This window comes from Pan troglodytes, chromosome 13 (assembly GCF_028858775.2).
Source record: "Pan troglodytes isolate AG18354 chromosome 13, NHGRI_mPanTro3-v2.0_pri, whole genome shotgun sequence".
Taxonomy (NCBI): Eukaryota; Metazoa; Chordata; class Mammalia; order Primates; family Hominidae; genus Pan; species Pan troglodytes.
In genome coordinates this window covers 90,852,677-90,873,930 of record NC_072411.2, presented here as the reverse complement: position 1 = coordinate 90,873,930, position 21,254 = coordinate 90,852,677, and the positions used below count along the sequence as shown (strand labels likewise).

General features: G+C 34.7%; 1 pseudogene; it reads left to right on the top strand.

Moving 5' to 3' along the window:
* Nucleotides 1-15,602, top strand: part of LOC134808033 (uncharacterized) — a 36,466-nt pseudogene extending 20,864 nt beyond the window's left edge.
* The last annotated feature ends 5,652 nt before the right edge of the window (nucleotides 15,603-21,254 follow it).

Sequence of the window (21,254 nt, the reverse complement as noted above, 5' to 3'; positions counted from 1 at the left end):
TATTAGCCAGATATGTTCTGTGGAATACCACCAAGTTGAATAACACAACCAGTAAGCACATTGATGGAGGTACTAGAAGAAATCTGCAAATAGGGAAAGAAAAATAAAAAGCAGCCATATATAGTATAAGAATCTATTTTAGTGATAACAAATCACAACCTCCTCCATGATAATGAAATTCTATATAATCTACCAAGAGGCTGATAGACCTTCAGGTGGTGGTACCAACACAGAGGCTAAGAATTGTTCATTTCTTATAGAAAGTTGCTAGCCAAGTCAGCCTTGCTATGGAAGATCAGTATGGTTGAAACCATGAATGAAATCTCTTACTACCATGAGCACATAGATTTAGGACTGAAGTGAGGGAAAGAGGGCTGGTCAACATGCTTATAACAGTTCTTCATTTCCATTTAGATATTAAGAACATCCTTCACAATGGATATTTGCATATTCTGAACCTACTTTGAAAGGCTACAATTCATAAATTGACAATTCCTAAATTGTCAATGAATACAAATCTTAACCTCAACTCATCTCAGGCAAAATGTAAAAGTATTTTGCAAGGTGTTTGATCCTAAGATTGAGATATGCCACTCAAAATTTTGCCAAAGCAAATGTTTTCTAGTTCCATTATCCTTTAGAACCCATCTAAGTACAGTTTTTTACTACAGAATTAAACTTCCAGCTGCTATATGCATATGGCATGGAGCCCTAAAACAGATTAAAATATTTTTCTCTTTAGTCAACTGATGGTAAGAAATTCCCTAGGAGGTCATTTGTGATAATAAGTTGAGAGAATGGTAGAACTGGAATAAGAATTGGCCCATTGGGAATGTGAGTCACCAGCTCGTGCAAATTATATATGCTTCCAGAACTGTCTTGGAGCAAATTTCATCTATTAGACTTCCACTAATGTTCATACCAGGCCTTGTGGGTAGATGCATCAGATAACCCATACTTCATGAGCAAAGGGAGTTTGACCATCTAATAGTCTCATGGTTAGGCATTCAGTCCTTCAGTTAGTTTGATTTTTAAAATAGACTTTATTTTGTTAGAGCAGTTTTAGGTTCACAGCAAAATTGAGTGGAAGTTACAGTACAGACATTTCCCATATGTATACTGCCTTATGCACAGCCTCATCCATTATCAACGTCCTCCACCAGAGTGACACATTTATTACAATTAATAAACCTACATTTGTTAATTTTTTTGACTGCCTAAACAAAGACTTTATTTTTTAATTTTTTTTTAAGTTCCAGGGTACATGTGCAGGATGTCCAGGTTTGTCACATAGGTAAATGTGCCATGGTGGTTTGCTGCACCTATAAACCCATCACCCAAGTATTAAGCCCAGCACGCATTAGCTCTTTTCCCTAATGCTCTTACCCCCAACCCTCCCCTAACAGGCCTCTGTAAGTGTTATTCTCCTCCCTGTGTCCATGTGTTCTCATTGTTCAGCTCTCACTTATAATCATCCACAGTTCATCGTTTACCTTAAAGTTCATTCAGTATTGTACATTGCATGGGTTTGGACAGATGTATAAAGGCATGTATCCACCGTTAAAATAGCATATAGTCTTCTCACTGCCTTAAAAATCTTGTGTGCTCTGCCTATTCACCCCTCCACAGATCTTTGTTTAGAATGTTTAACTATGACACTTTCTATTATATACAAAAGGAAGAGAATGATATAACAACTCCTCATGTACCTATGTCCCAAGATATTCATTAATTAATATATAAGCATTCTTGTTTATCTATGCCTATCCGCTTCACCACCAACTAGATGTTATCAGTTTAACCATAAGTAATTCAGCATATATCTCTAGAAGACAAGAAATATTTTTGAAAATTATATAATGATAGCACTATTGTATCTAATAATTCACAATAATTCTTTATATCTAGCAAATTTCAAATTTATCTTACTGCTAAACATGTACATTTTAAAGTTGGCTCATTAAAATCAGAATCTTAATCAGTTCTGCATAGTACATTTGAATATATTCCCTGTGATTTTCAATCCACAGTAATCACTTTCTTTTCTATAGTCTTTAATTTGTTGAAGAAACCAAGACTTTTGTCCTGTGGAAGTTCTCATATTCTGGATTTGTCTGTTTGCCCTTGCAGTGTTTCCCATTTGTTTGAGACAGGGTCACATTCTTGCCCAGGCTGGAGTGCTGTGGCATGACTAAGGCTTATTGTAGCCTCCACTCTCAGCCTCCAAAGTAGCTGGGGCTACAGGGGAGCACCCCCCATGGCTGGCTATTTTTTTATTATTTTTATTTTTTTCTCACTATGTTGCTCAGGCTGGTCTCAAACTCCTGACCTCAAGCAATAATTCTGCTTTGGCCCTCCAAAATGCTGAGATCACAGGCATAAACCATCATGGCTGGCTGCCTACAATGTTTTTTAATATATTCCTCATTCTCCTGTATTTCCCATATAATGGAAGGTACTCAAATACAACGATATTCAATAGAAGAAAAAAACACAACTCTACTGCACTTTAAAAAAAATGTTGCTGTCATAAAAAAGACAAAAGAAGACTGAGGAACTGTTACAGATTAAAAGATGCTAAAGAGACATGAAAACTAAAAGCAATGCATAATGAGAGATTTCATTTTGCTATAACGGACATTATTGAGACAAATGACAAAATTTGATAAAGTCTGTAAACAGTTCATTCTATTATATGACTATCTCCTCTTGGTTTTTATCATTGTACTGTGGCTTAGTAACAGAATGTCCTTATTTTTAGAAAAACACACTGAAATATTTAGGGGGAAAGTGTCATATCTATAACTTATTAACTGGTTTATAAAAAATGCATATATGTGTGAACGTATATAAATATATACTTATATGTGTATATAGACACACAGTCACATACCACGTAATAATGTTTTAGTGAATGATGATATGCAACGGTGGTCCCATAAGATTATAATGGGGCTGAAAAATTCCCATTGCTTATTGACATCATAGCCTTCATAACATCATAGAGCAATATATTACCTTTTTATGTTTAGATATGTTTAGACACAAAAATACTTACTGTTGTGGTACAATTGTTTACAGTGTTCAAAACAATAACACAAGGTACGGGTATGTAGCCTAGGAGCAATAAGCTTTACCATATAGCCAAAGTATGTAGTAGGTGGTACTATCTAGGTTTGTGTAAATACACTCTATGATGTTCACACAATGATGAAATTACTTGAAGACACATTTCTCAGAACATAGCCTTGTCATTAAGCTATGCATTACTGCATGTATTCATACTTAAAGAGAGAAAGAGAAAGAATGAAGAAGAGGAGGAAGAACAGGAAGAAGAAAGATAAATATGGCAAAATGTTAATATTTGGGTGAGCTGGATGAAAAGTGTATGGAAATTATTTGTACTACTCTTGCAACTTTTCTGAAAGCCTGTTATGTCAAAATAAAAGTTTAAAAACATGACAGATCTGGTACTTTATGAGATTCATGTTCAACAATTTGGCAAGGTCATTTCATAGGAAGTTCATTGAGCTTCCTACTGCATCACATCAGGAAAAACCATTATGTCTAGTTGTCCCTCTTTTAAAGTGAAGTTAAGGTTGATAGGTAGGGTTAGGTGGTTAGGCTTATCCTCTTGTAAAGATGCCATCAGCTTTTTTACCTAATAGTTTAAAGTAGCTATTGATAATTGCCTAGGTGCATCAGTTTATTAGGGATTGGAGAACAATTATATTCTAATTTTATCACTTTCTGCATTTCTAAGCTAGGATTCTCCTACAAATAATTTTTATATATCCACTATTTACATTAGCTTATAGTGTTCATTTATTAAAGATAACATAGATGCCATCTTTCCTTTTCTATAATAGTTTGAGAAAATGAGATGGTGCCAGTGAAATAATATGATGCCACACCAAGTTTCAAAATTAACCAAGGGGGTTTCACTGGTATACCTAGAATGTAACCTATCTAATACATTTCAGTGTTTTGCTGTTCACTATTTTTCTTGATATCAAATTTTCTCATATCTAACCTATAGACGGCCTTCAAGTTGATTCCTATGTGCTGTTTTAACAAAACCACCATAGTTTTTTAGATTATTTGCTTTCTGGTATGAAAACATGTTTAGCATTATCTAGTATATTTCTAGTATATTTCTATATGCAGATCTGAAACCAGTCAATTATTAAAGGGTTCTTGGTTCCTCTTAGTGATAAAAAGTATTTCGAGTCTATAATAGTTTCCTATTTTTGTGTGACAAATTTCCACAAACTAGTCTCTTAAAACACACACACACACACACACACACACACGTGTCCATAATTTCTGTGGGTCAGAAATTTAGGCATGACTTATCTCAGTCTTTTTCTCAGGGTATCACAAGGCTGAACTCAAGCAGTTAGCTGTACTGAATTTTTATCTGCACGCTTGACTAGAGAAGAATCTGCTTCCAAATTCAGTTAGGTGGGTGTCAGAATTCATTCTCTTGTGGCTGTGAGACTAAAGGCACAGCTTATTATCAACTGTCAGCTGGAGGCCACTGTCCAGTCTTGGATGTCACATGCAATTTCCTGCCACACGACCCTCTCTCCTAGGTAGTTCACGTCACAGCAGTTTGCATCTTCAAGGCCAGCAGGAAAATCTTTCTCACTAAAACCTGCTCATAGAGAGTTTGTAGTTAATCATGAAAGTGGCACCTCATCATCTTTGTTCATTCTGTTAGCTAGAGGCAAGTTCTGCACACACTCAAGGGGGAGGGGATTATATAAGGGCATGATTCATTGGGGGTCACTTTAGGTTTTATCCATCACGAGGATTCATACCTGGGGACTTGTGGTAATCACTGCTTCTGATTTAGACATTGCTTTTAGGCCTTTTCAGTGGCATGAGCTAAAAAGTACATTTCTTTAAAAGGGAAAAATACATCATAAGTTTATTTACTATATTTACTTAACTTTTTAAGTTTCATATTGTGATCTTTTTATTCTTACTTTGAAAATCTTAATTCCTAAATATTTTATTATAATTTACTAATTTTCTATTATATACATATAGGTACATATGTGTATATATGTATACAAACATACATGCATATGAAGTTTAAAATATTCTGTTTAATATAATACTTACTGTATTAGGGTTCTCTTACAGGGACAGAACTAATAGGATATATATATATGAGTTTATTAAACATTAACCCACATGATCAGAAGGTCCCACAGGAGGCTTTCTGCCAGCTGAAGAGCAAGGACTGCCAGTCCGAGTCCCCAAACTGAAGAACATGGAATCCAATGTTTGAGGGCAGGAAGCATCCAGCAAAGGAGAAAGATGGAGGCTGGGAGGCTAGACCCATCTCACTTTTTCATGTTTTTCTGCCTGCTTTATATTTGATGGAAGATGATTAGATTGTGCCCCCTAGATTAAGGGTGGATCTGCCTTCCCCAGCCCACCGACTCAAATGTTAATCTCTTTTGGCAACATCCTCACAGACACATCCAGGATCAATACTTTGTATCCCTCAATTCAATCAAGTTGACAGTATTAACCATCACAACTCCACCTCTTGTCAACTTGAACCCATACACATCTCCTGAGATCATACATAATCTTCAAATAAAGACAGTAATAAGGTCATAATTATAGCTAACATAATACAACTATCCTTCCTACAACTGGAAATGCACCAATCCCCAAACCAAATACTATTACATAAAGTTAACAATACTTAAATGTTAATATGAAGTCAATAAATTTTATGCCACATAATAAAGGAAAAGGAAATAAAATGAAGATTTTTCTTAGTACAAGGGTATACATGTACAAATATGTTTTTAACAAACGAAGGAGGAAATACTAATGACAATTACAGTCCTCATATCTGCAGCTGGTCATATAGTCGTAGCAGGTATTGATGACTACTTTCTTCTTCTACTTATTCTGTATTCCCTTTGCCTTCAGTAAGCACCTCAGCAGGTCATGGTTTTTTCCTGGTGAAGTGACCCAAACCTTCATTCCTGAAGGGTCTGGGCCATTTGTAGTCCTGCCTGGATTGGGCTATTGTAGTTTTCCATTGACCTTAATTACAAGGCATGCTAATACTGAGAGATGCCCTAATGGATGTCCTATATTCGATGCTTACGTCCATTGTGGAGTAGCAGACTGATTTCATCTTGATAGTCTGGGTCAATCACCCCAGCCAACACTGTAAGTCCCTTCTTAGCCTGTTGACTTAAATGTAGGAGGAGCCCCAAGTCCAAAATGTTCAAGGGCATAGGCTTCCTATCAATTTAACTTCTAGGAACACCATAATTAATTAGTCAATGCCAGAGTTGTACATGAGTCAGACAATTCTGATTGTTGTTTTGCCTCTGCTGTTAATTACAGTAGCTATACCCACCTTGCCTTTGACAGTTGAGTGCTATCACTTGGCCCCTACCACCTCGGGATGCAATTATTCCCATCATATTTAAAATTTGTAGTTGAGTGACTGTGGTTCCCATTCTTCAATCTGACATACAGAGAAGAGCAATTATAGGTGCTCTTCAAAGACGCAGATGCTGCCTTCACAAATCTATTTCACAGGCATTGGTCAAGGGTATATCTTCTGGACCCTCCCAGCTGGGATGAGTAGGTCTCAAGTGACTAATCCACTCCACCATCCCAGTCTCCTTAAGCCTTTGGATCCCTTCCTCTACATTAATCCAAGGGAGATCAGGCATTTCCAGTTTACTCACAGTGGGCCATCTTTTAATCCATGTTTCGGCTAACCAAGCCAACAAACTATTAGAAACGTTTTTAACTCCCCAAGCTGCAACATTAAAAGCAGAGTCTCTACTTAGCAGGCCCAAATCATTAAATTTAGCCTGATCCAACTCTACATTCCTTCCACCATTATCCCATACTCTTAATATCTATTCCCATGCCTGTCCTCCAGATTTCTGTTTATCTAAATTAGATAATTCAAACAGTTGTTTTTAAGGGTAGCACACTACCTCATGGGTCACACTCTCAGCCTCACCTCTAGGGGCCCACTGGGACTTTAGTCTAGTTATAGGTCTAAAAGCAAACAGAAGTGTTGGGGGTGGCTCCTGAGGAGAATCGACATTACCTTGCCTGCCAACTGCCTCAGGAAAGGCCATCACTATTGCCTCAGGCACCACAGGGTTTATCTCCTCAGACAAAGGTGGAAAGGCTGATGGTAACATGGGTGTGGGAGAGGATGCTGCCCCTACTGGGGATGGGAAAGCTGTTCCTTCTGGCAAAAAAATGTTCATCAGAGTTTACAAACTCTGTGTCCCAGCTTCATCAGGGTCCTCCCACACGTCCCTATTCCAAGTTGCATTGTCCCATTCTTTTCCAATCAATACCCTCACTTTAACAGTAAACACCTGGTGAGGCTGTGCATGCATCTTTTGTTGCAAATCAGCTATTCTCATGATAAGAGCTTGTGTCTGTTTTTCCACAATTTCAGCTCTTTCTCTATAGGAGATAAGATTCTCACAGAGGGCAATCTTAACAGATTTGAGGCTCAGTATCTGCTTCTGAAGCCAGGAGACAGAATCCCTGAGTTCATCATTTTCTTTCATCATTTTTGTCCACTGAACTTAAGAGCAAGCAATGAGCTTCATTATGTTCCCTGGTTCTTCACATATGGTCAAAGGTATTATGTATAGAGTCACTAAACTCCTTGCCTCTCATGAGTGATGAATCAGGAGTGTCAAATGCATTTATTTTGTACAACTTTCTAAACAGTTCATGCCAAGGACTATCAGTGTTCTCCATACTATTGGAAGTAGAGTCCTTAGCATTTTTGAGTCTAATCATATTAGGCAGCCAACTCCAGAAACCCCAAGACCAGTGGAAGAACTCCATCCTTCATATTCTGTTTCTCTAGAACCAATCCTGGTACCAAAATCTGTATTAGTCAGGGTTCTCTTAGAGGGACAGAACTAATAGGATATATGATTATTAAATATTAACTTACACTATCACAAGGTTCCACAATAGGCTGTGTGCAAGCTGTGTGCAGAGCCAGTCTAAGTCCCCAAAATGAAAAATTTGGATGTTAGAGGGCATGAAGCATCCAGCATGGGAGAAAGATGGAGGCTGGGAGGCTAGGCGCTTCTTGGTTTTCTGCGTTTTTCTGCCTGTTTCATATTGGCTGGAAGCTGATTAGATCGTGCCCACCAGATTAAGGGTGGATCTGCCTTCCCCAGTCTACTGACTCAAATGTGCATCTCTTTTGGCAACACCCACACTGACACACCCAGGATTAATACTTTGTATCCCTCAATCCAATCAAGTTGACACTCAATATTAACCATAACACTTACATTGCAAGAGTAATGCAATATATTTATATATTATGTATATTTATATAAAATATATGAAATATATTTTATATATTATATATACTATATATTTTATGAAATATATTTTATATATTATATATACTATATATTTTATAAAATATGTAAATATATATAAATAAATATAAGTAAATTTTATATAAATATATAATATATATTATATATTAAATATATGTTATATATTTTTATATATTTTTCTGTAAATATATTTGTTAGATACAGTTCAGGTTTTCAAATCTTTGAATGTATTCCAGAGTCTAATTCCTGTGTTTTAAAGTGACTAAAATAATTTTTCTCTTTCTGTATTTATGGGTGTTTTTGTTTTAACAGTTTTAGATAACTTTTGGTTTTTATTTGATTTTGTTTTATAGTCATATAGTACATTACACATGATTCCAAAGTCAAAATTTTAAAACAAGGTTCAGAGAATAGTAGTGTTTATTTCTGATCTCTTTTTTATTCAAACTCTCATGTGTAATATTTTCATTAGTTTGGCTGATCCATTCATCCATCTTTTTTTAGCTATATAAGCATATGTGTGTGAATCTATCTATCTATCATCTATCTATCTATGTATCACTCTCTCTCCATCCATCCATCTATCCATCCATTTATCCATCCATCCATCCATCCATCCATCCATCCATCCATCCATCTATGTATCTTCAAACACCCCCTTTTTATTTGTAGAGAATTAGATTGTGTCCAGTCGTTTGCTATTACAAGTTTTTGCTCCTTTCCCCACACTTGTCAAGGTATCTAGCCAGGAGAGAATTCTACCAATCTGGCTTTCCACCCTAAACTGCACTCTTGATCTCTCCCAGGGATTCAGATTCTTCTACAAACACTGAAAAGGAATCGTTTTAACTTTCCAGGCTTACTATTGCTCCATGGTTTGACAGGGGAATAAAAGTTACATAGTCCATGCCTTTCTCTTTGGTTGCACCAAGCACTTCAACCATTGAAATCTAACAGATCCCTCAGGGAAGTGGTGAAATGTCACAGCTGATTGGAACCTAACCGATGCCAGAATGTGGCTACAAGACTGATCAGTCAACCGTACCCTCAAATTCTTTTTTTTTTTTTTTTTTTTTGAGACGGAGTCTCGCACTATCTCCCAGGCCGGAGTGCAGTGGCGCAATCTCGGCTCACTGGAAGCTCCGCCTCCCGGGTTCACGCCATTCTCCTGCCTCAGCCTCCCGAGTAGCTGGGACTACAGGCGCCCGCCACCATGCCCGGCTAATTTTTTGTATTTTTAGTAGAGACGGGGTCTCACCGTGTTAGCCAGGATGGTCTCGATCTCCTGACCTTGTGATCCGCCCGCCTTGGCCTCCCAAAGTGCTGGGATTACAGGCATGAGCCACCGCGCCCGGCAACCCTCAAATTCTTAAAAGTGATTATTAAAGCTGTCATTATTTTCTGTGTTGACATTGTGCATCCTCTTATATAATGACTTCAATATTTTCTTTTGGTGCTAAAATCCTTAGGCCGTTCCTAATACTAAACAAGCATCCTTTACCCATATCTCAACTACCATATTTAATATTCACTAAAATTTTCAAATATACTCATATTTATTTGTAAGCACTCTATAATACTCAGCCAAAGGCGTCCTGTTTACTTGTTTTCCTGTATATTTTAGCTTTATCTTATAATGTTTTTCAAACATTTAGAAAGAATAGAGCATTATATAATTAAATCAATAACCCATCAGTCCAACAATTATCATTATTCCACACATTTAGTTCTTCTATCCCTCATATTTTTCCAGAGTATTTAAAAACAAATTGCAGATATCATAGAATTTCAACTGCAAATACTTGAGTATACATTTGTAATATATCTGGAAATTTATAAAATATAGCCACAATGTCATTATCACATCCAATAGAATTACAAATAATTTATTGATTTATCTAAAACTCACCATATTTTCCCTAGTTGCATATCTCAACAGGACATACATATGTGCTTTGATTGACATGTCTCTTGTTTTAAATTTGTAACATCCTTTCTTCCATTTTTTGTGCCGTTTGAGTTGAAACTGAGATATGTTTCCAACAGTGCCTCTGATTTGTAATTTCGTTGATTGTATCTTCATGAAGTCATTTAGATCCTCTTTCCCTTGTATTTACTGTAAAGTGCTAAAAACTTGTTTATATTTAGGTACACAATTTTAGCAAAAATAACTTTACATGGATACTGTTTATTTCTTATTGCTTCACATTAGGAAGTGTTTAATGTTTGAATATTCGCTTTTAGTGATTCTAAGATTTATCTGGGTTCAGGTGTAGTCAGCCTGACTTTTTGAAGAGTTTGCCATGAATCTGTCTCCCAGTGGTTTAGCAGTCATTAGGAGTATAGCCCATCATTTATTTTGGTATTTTAAAATGATAATCTTCTAATGCTATCATTTCTTCCAACTCCATTAACTGAGGCTCTTCCATGTGGGGAAAAAAAAAACTTTCTCACACTATTTGATTTGTCTGAAATATAAACCACAAAGGAAGGATAGACTAGATATTTGAGCTTTTTCCTTTCTAACAATGAGTTCCAACCATAGCAACCTCTAGAAATGTCCATGTATGAGCATATAGATTTTTGATATTTTATTTCCATCCATTAACAAGACATATTAGGCTAAACTTGTGCATTTTTTTTACCGCATATTTGTAATCTGACTTTTTCCAAAGAATCCTGGTTTGTTTTCGTAGAAAACTGTATTTAAAGAACACAATATAAAAGTTAGTTTCCTTTGGCATGTTGTAATATTAGCCTTTACATTTTTTTCTGTAAATATAGTGGGTATGTAAAAATAATAAAAGTAAGTAGAGATGTGTTGTGTGTGTATCTATACATACAAATATATGTGTGTGCATGTGTATCTATACATACATATGTGTTCATGTATGTATAATTTAAGAAATAGAATGCATTGCTAAATTATTTTACAAATATTGCAGTACCGCAACATTTACTCCAAATATTATAAAAATAAACTTTAGATAGTCAACAAGGAAAGGGCATGATATTTATTCTAGTTCATTTATAACACAGAAGCTCAAGGCTTGCATTTTTCTAGACGCAGTTTCTCCAACTGTTGCTTATGTTACACAGCTGTCTCTAGAATTTTTCATTTTCTATAGTACACCACGAAGCCAGATATTTCCAACAGTTCCATTGTTCATGGCTCCCTAGTGAATATACAAACATCCTGCAAATGGCGTGACCTAGCATATTGCAAACACATGGATGAAACAACTACTAAAAAGCTGCTATATCCTGACTCATTGTTTATTAATAATTTATTGCCAGTAACAAATGTGGGTCACCACGTGCATGAAAAGTAATAAAATTAAAGAGAGATACATCATTTAAACAAAATGCGTGGGAGAAGAGGAAACATTTCTGAATACGAATAAAATTGGTGGTGCTCTACAGTTTAATATTTGAAGGAAATTAGCAACTTTTCAGGGATTGCTTTCCACTATCTTCTTTTATTTATTCTTTAAATGTGAGTATATATGGGAATATCTGGAGGATTACATCTTCTAAAGTTAAGTTTTAAATTAAACGTAAGATTAGTCACATATTATATTAGTTAATATGTTTATTTCCAGTAATAGTTTGCAGGATTTAAGGGATTAAGGTATCTGAGATTGAGAAGTGGATGTGGAAGAGATATCTAGGGAGTTACCTTGGATAACAATAAAAAGGGAAATGGTATCACAAAAAGTAGCAGTCATAGGGCATATTTATTCATCACTTAATATGTGTTAGATTTACTACTGAGAAGTTCTTGTGTGTTAATTAACTCATATTTTTCTCATGAAATCCTCTGGGATGGGTATGACTTTATTCATATTTTATAGGTAAGGAAAGTGAGTTGCAGAGAATTTGAGCATTTTGCACAACTAGCAAGGAACAGAGATAGGATTCAAATTCAGATATTCAAATTCCACAACGTGTATTCATTATGCTACAGCTATCTTCAAGGACACCCATGACGAATTATTGGAATATGGCAGCAGAGTTCTTAAGATATCAAAAGACACAATCTATTTCATGAGTGTTTGTTGGACAAACTTACTATAGAGAACCAGAATATAACTGAAGAGATGTAGGTCCTATTAGTCAAGGAACTCAGCTAATGTCTAGGAATCTCATAAGGCAACACAGAAACTGGTTTTAGAAGTTAAAATCTATCTTTTTCAGGATTTATGTGGTAGGCAATGCCTGAATTTATTAACTCACTGTATATTCATTGAGTATCTTCTGTATGTTAGGCACCTGGGGCTGGGATGGTGAATAAGACAGACATTGCTCATGTCCTCATAAGACTTGTAATCTAGTAGCTCTTTCCAAAAGAGGAAATCAACTGATATATGTACTGGTTTTTAAATTATTCAACAAATATTTATTGAGCCTCTACCTGCACCAGGCAATAATATAGGTACTTAGGCCTGAGAAAAAAAATAATAAAATAAGATCAAAACATGCTTGGCAACATTTATGGGCCATGCATATGAGCACATGTGAGAAGGTAAGTAGATAGGTAGATAAGTTGATAAATAGATGAACAAGAAAATAAATCAAAAGGCTCTTCTTTATTATCTCTGTCTTCTCTGGCACAAATCCAATGTATTTCACAATGTTACTTTTGCCTAAACATGACCTTTGCATTCAAATAATTTTTCATATGTCACATTGATACCTAAAGTCTCCATATGTGCTCAAGTCTAGCTACTGTGAATGCAGTATTTTATTTTTTAAAAGCTTGCAGCTTGATTCCTGATTGTGTATTGTTAGCAGCCATTTTTTTCACTTATTTGGAAGCATTTGAAATAAAGTTTCCCATTAATTTTTCTCTCACTTTGATGTAAATGTCTTTTAAAATCCCTCTACTTTTTCATTGGAATTTTGCTTTATTCACAAGTTGCCTGGCATCTAAACTGACAGCATTACTTAACTAATGTTTCTGTCACTGCCAATTGTTCTCAGAAATGTTTGGATTTTACTTACTTAATGGTCTTTTTTTCCAATGTTATACAGTAGAGATATTTCAAATCTAACACAGTGTATGCAATTTAAAAAAGTTTGAAATATGCAATATTGAATAGTATATATAAGTGGGCTTATGGAAAAAATAGAGTTGTGCAAACAAAATTTGTTTGAATCCAGAGCACCAACAAAAATATAGCTATCTTATTTAAAATATTAGTACAGCTTTAAAGACTTTACATTCTAATAAGTAAAGAGAAGTTATTGCAAATATAAAGTTTTGCCTTTTAAAAAGATGGTCATGGATAGATAAAAGATGGTGTGAAAAAGGCTTGAGCCTTCTGATGTAAGATAAAGGTACAATGTAAATAACCAGAGAAAACTGTACAATAAGCACTTCAAAACATGAACACATGATCAAACTGAGCCAAGATAAAAAATCAGGTGTGAAGGGGCTTCTGGACAGTACTGTATTCTTCTGTGGCCTAATGCATTTAATTCTTCTACTTTGCTTTCAACTGCTATTTCTTTATGACACACAGATTGATGCATTAGAAAAAAATCCATATGGACCTACATGAATTCTGTATTTTACTGACATCACTCCCAATTCCCCAACTGCACACATTTTCATTCATCTTACAGAAACACACGTCATAGAAGAGCACAGTGAGTTCAGTTATCCATATGTATTAACCATATGGACAGTTTAATGCTTGGTTTCATCTTTTCCTGTAGCAGATTTTTACATGTTGAAGATTTTACACTCCTATGATGAAAATAAATAGGTCTAAGTACAACTTTTCATTTGTGACAAAATAATTTCCAATCTAGCATGTTCTTATAATAATGAGATGTATGATATTATCTTTGGGTAGTCATTGTGGGAGTATAATCTATGTCAACAGAATGTCTCTCTAGCCAGCCTAGTAATGAAAATCTTCCAGCGTGCACCTGCCATATGATGAATTGCTTTCTTTGTATTAAATAAACTTTTGTTAAATGGATGAATTACGGAACGGCATACAATAATGACTTACAAGCCCAAAACATATATATTTTTAATTATCATGTTCAAGGTGACATTTTAATATCATTTTTTATAAAATAGATGGAATGAGAGTCTTAATTTTTAATCAATAGAAAAAATATATTAAATTTTTATTAAAACATCAATATGAGTATGTTAAATTTCTTAATGGTGGAGTATTAACTGGCATAATTTGGTGAATTTGAAGCCACAATAACTACCTGGCGAAATATATTTCTTCAAAAATGTTCAGAAGCACCACCTCATGAAAAGTACTGCACTCATGAACAAAGTGGATGGACCAGACAAGAACTACAAATAGAAGGAGGGGAGAAAGGTCAGAAAGCCAAAAATAATGTTTCATTTCCTTACTGACCTGTGAATGATGTAGAGGAAGTTGAAACAAGAGGTAGGCTAATGGATACTATTTGACTTTGCAGTACCAATTTTCTGCCCACCTTTAATAACAGTTAGTTATGAATATCAGTGAACTCTCAATGAGCACAAACGAATGAGAATGTTAAAGCTGAAGAGAACATGGTTAGGAAGTGCAAATATTTTGTCTTAAAATATGGCAGGTCACGACTGTAATCCCAGTACTTTGGGAGGCTGAGGCGGGCGGATCATCTGAGGTCAGGAGTTTGAGACCAGCCTGGCCAACATGGTGAAACCCTGTCTCAACTAAAAATATGAAAAATTAGCTGGGTGTGGTGGCACACACCTGCAATCCCAGCTACTCTGGAAGCTGAGGCAGGAGAATAGCTTGAACCCGGGAGATGGAGATTGCAGTGAGCAGAGATCGCGCCATTGCACTCCAGCCTGGGTGACAAGAGTGAAACTCTGTCTCAAAAAATAAATAAATAAATAAATAAATAAATAAATAAATAAATAAATAAATAAAAATGGCAGGTATATTAAATGAGTATGCTAGATTTTTGTTTTGTTTTGTTTTGCTTTTGTCATAAGCTTAGGCAATCTAAACTTAAATATTACTAATACCCTAAAAACAAAGAACCAAGGCTGCAAGCATTTGTTTCTTTGTTTGTTTTTTGTTTTGTTTTGTTTTTTTCAGATGGAGTCTCACTCTGTCAGCCAAGCTGGAATACAGTGGTGCAAACTCAGCTCACTGCAACCTCCGCCTCCCGGGTTCAAGCGATTCTCCAGCCTCAGCCTCCCGAGTAGCTAGGACTACTGGCACGGGCCACCACGCCAGCCTATTTTTTTTTTTTATTTTTAGTAGAGATAGGGTTTCACTATGTTGGCCAGTCTTGTCTCGAACTCCTGACTCGTGATCCACCTGCCTTGGCATCCCAAAGTGCTGGGATTACAGGCATGAGCCACTGCGCCCGGCCCAAGCATTTGTTAAATGGTATATCCTAGATCATTATCACTAAACATGTATATAACAACTTACTTCTTGAGAAATGATTTTAAAAATAAAAATCATTGTAATGAATGCTAAGGAAGATAAAGCATATTAATTTTTCTTCTCAATTTTTAGGGATATCTTTTCATTTACTGATATTCCCTTTCAATAACATTAACTAGAAGAAAAATTTATGCAAAAATATATTATTGAATTATATTACATAATAAATTTAATTAAAAGGAGGTAGGAAATATTAAACTTGTTTTTAGTCCTTTTATAAAACCAAGATAATTCTTGTGGTCATTGAACTAGCTCCATCTACATCCATCTATCTATCATCTATCTATCCATACTCCACTTCAATAATTATTTAGGATCTTTCAAAATATAAAAATACAACTTCCACATAAAATAAACAAACACATAGAAATTATATGTATATCCCAACAATTACTCTGATAAAATCAGATGTATCTTTCCAAATGATAAGATTAAGAAAAATTGAATTGTACTAATCCCTGAATGAATGTGGCATACATGTCTAAGGTGGTTCAAAACCTTCTGCTGGGATACAGAAAGAACATACTGGCTATTCTTCTATCATCTCTTACAATGTGCCAGTTCAAGTGCTTTATAATTTTTTAATTGTCTGTATTTTATTATTGAGCTGTATAAATTATTTATACATTTTGGATTTGAATTGTCCAATATATGCATAGATATTATTTTCTATTGTTGTCTGTCCTTCTTGTCCCTTTTCTTAAGTGTATCTTTGATTAACACATGCATTTAATTTTTATGAAGTCTAATCAATCTTTTTTTATTGCTAATTCTTATTGTATCCTTTGTAATACATCTTTACCTATCCAAGAAAAAAAAAAAGATTTTATAATGTTTTCTTCTTTGGTTTTCAGTTCAGTGTTTAATTCCACTATATATTCAGAATAATTTTTATAAGGTAAGGTTTGACATTCATTGAGGTTGCATATGGATAGACAATAGTTATGGCATCATTTATTGAATGGATTTTTTCCCCAGTCCAGAATGTAAGACCAACACCTTTATTCTTGTGTTTTAAGATTGTTTAATTAGTACACTTCCTTTGATTTCACATATAAATATAATCACAGTTTCAACTTCCAGTAGAAAAGCCTTGCGGAAATTCTGGGTAGCATAAACTGAATCTATATTTCAATTTGGGGAGATTTTACATGTTAAAAATATAGAACTTTTAAAATCCATGACCGTGGTGGGCCTCTCAATCTGTTTATATCTTCTTTATTTTCTCTCAGCAAACTTTTGCAGTGTTTAGTGTATAGGTAACATCTCTTGGATTTTTTTTTTTTTTGAGACGGAGTTTCGCTCTTGTTGCTCAGGCTGGAGTGCAATGGCATGATCTCAGCTCACTGCAACCTCCGCCTCCTGGGTTCAAGCGATTCTCCTACCTCAGCCTCCTGAGTAGCTGGGATTGCAGGCATGTGCCACCATACCTGGCTAATTTTGTATTTTTAGTAGAGACGGGGTTTCTCTATGTTGGTCAGGCTGGTCTCAAACTCCCGACCTCAGGTGATCCACCTGCCTCGGCCTCTCAAAGTGCTGGGATTACAGGCGTGAGCCACTGCTGCCAGCCAAGGGATCTCTCTGAATATTTAAAACTTCGGAAGTAGGTTGTAAACCATTCTGTCAGCTGCCAAAGGAGAAAGGTTTTTATGGTCCAGCTACAGTATCACAGAATAGGACAAAGAAGTGTGGATTTGGAGCTGAGAGGCAATAAATCAATAACCTGGCACATGCCACTACTATTTAACTTTGTAATAGAGGTCCTACACAGTGTAATGAAGCAAGACAAAAAAAATAAAATGTGTAAATATTGAAAATCATGGAGCCAAATTTTATTTACTGATAATTGACCTGTTTCCTGAGATATCTACCAAGAAAAAAACCTACCTAACTAATAAGTGAATTTGACAAGTTTTCAGGATACTATGGTATTAAATTGAATTTTATTTCCATATACAAGCACCAAATAATTGGTCATATTAAACTAAAATAATTCCACTTTAAATGGCATGCACAACTGCTAAGTAAGACACCTGAACCAGCTAACTAGTAAATAAGACCATGTGGAGAAGAAATCAGTCATCCACATTCTGTATAAACTTCCTACATGTGAGACCAACAGGTGAATTGCTCAGACAACACTCCCTTTTCCCCAACTCCAACTGTGGAGCCATAGAATTATGAGCAAAGAATATGGTTTTTATTTTAAACAACTAAATTTTGGGGTGGATCACTACACATCAGTAGATAAGTGATAGAATTCTTTCAGCTGTTTTCTGCAAATTCTGATTTCTTCTTTGACTCTTGGGTTGATTAGGAGTGCATTGTTTACAAATAATTGGGAGATTTCTAACTTTCTTCCTTTGTAGTCAGGGATTGTACCATGAATGATTTATGTTGTTGAAATTTATTCAGACTTGTCTTATGGCTTGAAATATATATTTTTAGTGAATTTTTTTCTACTTCAAAAGGATATTTATTTTGTAGTTCTTTGTATTTTAATTAGTTCAAGTTTATTGTGTTGTTAAATTATTTTATATCTTTACTAATTTTGGTCTACCTATTGTAGAGGTGGTATTTACATCTCTGATGATAATTTTACAAGTTTATCGATCATCTCTTTATTTCAATAATATTTTGCTTTATATATTTTAAGCGCTGTTATTCCATACAAATATGGAAGTATCAGCCCTGTACTTTTTAGGTAAATGTATAATAGAAAATATTAAGTAAGTTTAATTATTGAGATATAAATACTTCAGTCTGTGCTGTTCTCTCTTTTTCCTGTTCAACTACTAAAATCAAAATAATAATACAATAGTCACTATAAACTGCCAGTCTTCTTTGTGTCACATATTTTATACATTGTTTATAATTATTACATTTAAAAATAGATATTACCCTTCCTATTTCATAACGTAGTCAATTTATGACATGTAATGTAAGGTAAACAATGTTACAGGGATTTGAGTGAGTAAAAATTTGTCTGAATCCAGAAGTCTTCTCTCAATGTCCATGACTACAATTAGTTCCATTGTATTTTCCAATGCATGTTTAAATATCTTACATTCAGCCATCATTGACTACTGTTGAAGTTGATTTTTAATCATTTGTTGCCTGAACTTCAGAAATCCTCTTAAGATTAATCATCACCGATTGTCTAGACTGAGCTCTAAATTGCCCATGCCTATCATAGCATGTTTTCCAATTCATCACTTCCTGAACTGTCACAAACTATAGTATTACGAAAAGTGTTGTATTTCATTGTAAATGTGTGAGCTAATATGTTGGGTTTTAATATGTCACGAGTTTTAGCTTGGGGACCAGTTTGGCACACACGTAAAATTTTACACAGATGTGTTAATTCCTCTAAACATTTTAATTTATTCCTAAAGCTTGTATTTGTCCACAATAGATTTTCTCTTAAAACAATGTTTTTAGTATCATGCCAAGTGTTAGCTTTAAGGACAGCCAGAAAAACAGAAAATAATTACGTAAACTAAATTTCAACAGCATTTCCCTGCCTTTTGAGATCAGTAAGATTGATTCAATGTATTTTCCACTGAGTTCAGCCTGTATCTCAAGAATTTTCAAATTTCATCAGAATTTATGATCACTTTCAGCTCTTAAGTCCTGCTTAGTGTGAATCAGTTTAGGGATAATCTAAATGTCCAATATGTATTATTATGTTTTGCATTATATTGTTTTAGATGTGGATCACTATACTTTTTCTTAGTTATGCCAAACTACTTATAGAAACTCTTATATGTGTAAAGGACTACTGAGTTATAGGGGATGTAGAGATTTATACTGCCAAAAGGCTCAAGATGTAATATTCTATGTTAGATATTGATGTTCCTAAAGTTCCCTCTCTCCTTCCAAATCTTGGGCTTCAGATTCCAATCATGTAGGTTAAATCATCTTTTGTTGATTACTCATGTTTTTAGTTTCTCTCTCCAAATTCCTGTTGATTTCTAATACAAAGCAGTTTAGTTGTGTCTCTTGACATGGGCAGAGTTTCTCTTGCCCTTAAGGTCTTACTTTCCACTTCTAAATACCTTCCAAGATGTTTTCCTCCACAAACACAATATCTTCCTTAAAAGATAGACCCTGCATCAGTTGTTAAGCTAACATATCTTTCTCCTCACTACAAATGTATCACTATTGAATTTCTCTCCACAAGTGTGAAGATGGCTGGAGTAGAAATTCTGGCATTGCTTCTCATCACCAGAAGGAAAAATTCAGGTGAGCTCTGTCAAAATGGTGGGTTGGCAATGGCACTCATTTCTCAATCATAAGATTTTAGGCCAGGACAGTCTACTCTATTAACATAGTCTGAAGAAGTGATCTTTCCTCTTACATTTATAGAGTCTTTTCTTACTAGTGATAATAGACATGCTGTAAAGTACCTCATATCCTAAAACCTTTAGTTTTAAGTATACAGCGAACAACTTAATTTAACTTCTATACAGCATAGACAAAATATATGATAAGTGACGATGTCATTTACATTTAATGGATTGGGAAATGTTATTTTATTTAAGGAAAGTTCTTCTGTAAAAATGTGTCTTCTTTGACATTGTTATGTGTCAGCTAACTCACATTTTCAAAGCTGGAGTGCAGATATTTCTGAGTATATATACATATGTGTGTGTATATATATGTGTATATATACGTATATATATGTATATATGTGTATATATACACACGTATATGTGTATATATACACGTATATGTGTATATATACACGTATATATGTATATATACGCATATATACGCGTATATATGTATATATACGCGTATATATGCGTATATATATATATTTGGTTACACATAATACTATTCCTGTCATTTTCTTCAAGAGTTCAAAACTATTGTGGAGTATTTTTATTTTATTGTGTGTACTTCTAAATTCTCACTAGAGTTTTACTCTCATGACAGTCATAAATTGCTGGTTCTTTTTCATGGGAGAGGGTAAGATTTCCACAGGGAATAGCTGCCTTAAAGAAGTATTTTACATATTAAGAGTTCTTAAAGTAATTTTAATTAGTCCCTCCAAAATTATTTTTCCTTGAAGCTGTTTGTTTAGAAAAATTTGGTTCTTGCTTTTTAGCATTAAGCTGTATAGATTTTTAAAATAAACCAAACACATAAACTTTTTTCTCTATCTTTCTTTCTTTGTCCCTTTTATTATGAAATGCATTCTGTGCCTATCCAGCTGTGCTGGCTGTGTGTCAGTAATGTGAGTCACTGACCAATGTTCTCCCACACATGAACAGGAACTAACACAAAGAAAAATAAAAGATACAGCTCTTGGATTTTGCTTACAGCCAAACATTAGGGAAGGGAGGTAATTGTGTTATTTCAATGAAGTTTGATTAGACATATTTCTTTGTATTTGTGAATGACATTGCTATTTTCAGTT